The following is a 1,993-nucleotide window of genomic DNA, read 5'->3' as shown; positions in this document are numbered from 1 at the left end:
AACATTACAAGGAAGGTGAATTTCCTCCTTGGCAGCCAGCCTGAAAGAAACAATAAGGAAGGTGTGATCCCTAGGAGAGTTTGTTGATACAGCTAATTCCTCCCTGTAGCCACAACTTTGAACCTCCATCACATACTTTTTTACATTCTTTTTACTGCTGCCATTACTGAGGACACAAAGCATCAACCCACATGATCCCCTATCATCTTTCCTCAGATCTATGTAGCATCTCAAGGGCTAGCCAAACTCTAAAACACCCGGTAACTAAAGCCCCTCCACTCAGTACACCATAAAACTATGAAACTATAAACCCCCGAGGCCAACTATGCCGGTGAAGAAGAATACACAGAATCTTCTTTCAAAAGATTCAAACAACATTCTATGTTGCAACATATGCAAAGACACTATACAGGATCTTGATAAATACATCAAATGTCAATCCTGCAAAATTCCTACACACCAGTCTTGCCTAAACATAATTAATCCAGTAGCCACCTTTCTTCAAGCAAATTCTTCATTTCCTTATTTGTGCTCATCCTGCATCCCCAAGCTAAATATACTCAGCAGTTTGCCTGAGGAGATTAACACCTTAAAAGAAGCCATCAAAACCCAACAAGCATTCACAGAAAGTATTGAATCAAGACTTTCATCCATGGAGAAAAATATCCAAACACTGATTAATCCAAATCCACCCGATAAAATACCACTCACCACTTCACCACTTCAACCTCAACCTCAACCACTTCCAATACTCCAAAAACCCACTAAATCTATCACTGATATCCCTGCCCTGGTCAAGGATGCCATGGAACATGAACAAAAATGACAGAATGCTATCCTCTTTGGTCTTGAAGAAAGCCATGAATCAGATATAACAAAAATAAGAAAAAACATCCACCTCCATCACTCACATGCACAAACAATCGCCCAAGAAGACATTTTGGAAGTTACCAGAATTGGCTCTGAGCACAAGTATAATGATGGCTCAATAGCCCCCCGCTTCTGCAAAGTGGTATGCAAAAATGAACAAATAAAACAGCAATTCATCAAGACCATTAACCACATTGCCAGAAATAACAAGTCTTTCAACAAACTCAGATCCAGACCAGATCTCTCCTCCAACGTATTCACTCTCGCGAACTACAGGCAGAACTCAAGAAATGCTATGAACTTGGTGAAACAAACCTTTACATAGATTACCGCACGGAATGAATCAAACCCAAAACCCATAATCCTCCCTACATCTTCCAGTCTAACTTCTCCCAACCTACCATCTCCCAACATCAAACTGACACTTGCCAGACCACCATCCCACAACAACAAATGGACATCCCTACCATCTCAAACAAAGAATAGGAAAACGTGTCCCTTACTTCCTCTAACCACCCCAAAACCAATCCCCAACACAAGACCAGTCTCAAATGTAAACTATTAAATGCTAGAGGCTTAGTCAACAAGATGTCTGAATTCCTTCTTCTACTTGACACCTCCAACTTCGATATAATTTTTATATGCGAAACATGGCTAAATGCTTCCTACCCAGACTCCATTATCACATCAAAAAACTACCATGTTTTCTGCTCTGACTATGAATCTCGCAGAGGAGGCGGAGTAGCTATATTCTACAAAAAATCGCTGAACTTAAAAATCCTCAAAGTTGCACAGGATCTATCGGTACCCGAAACTATTGTCTGTGATTTATCCCTAAATACCACAATTCACTTCTTACTCTGCTATAGAGCCCCGGACTATGACATCGAACATGCTAACAAATTATCCACATTACTAATGTGGCCAACCAACTGCCTATATCCTGTTATCTTCCTCGGAGACCTCAACCTACCGCACATTAACTGGTCCTCAAATGAATGCAGCCCGGAACCCATCCATTCTACTATATATAATACCGTCACCTATCTGGGACTCGACCAACTAGTAACAATACCAGACTTGATAACTGTCTGGATCTCATCTTCTGCAACAGCAAAAGTGC

At 40.8% G+C, this 1,993-nt stretch overlaps 1 protein-coding gene across 1 annotated transcript in view; it reads left to right on the top strand.

The window, feature by feature from the left end:
• LOC139165385 (cytochrome P450 2H1-like) overlaps positions 1-1,993 on the top strand; it is a 28,817-nt gene that overhangs the window by 2,859 nt on the left and 23,965 nt on the right. The window lies entirely within an intron of this gene.

This window comes from Erythrolamprus reginae, chromosome 1 (genome assembly GCF_031021105.1).
Source record: "Erythrolamprus reginae isolate rEryReg1 chromosome 1, rEryReg1.hap1, whole genome shotgun sequence".
Taxonomy (NCBI): Eukaryota; Metazoa; Chordata; class Lepidosauria; order Squamata; family Dipsadidae; genus Erythrolamprus; species Erythrolamprus reginae.
The sequence above is the reverse complement of the archived record's forward strand: the minus strand, read 5'-3'. Positions and strand labels throughout refer to the sequence as shown.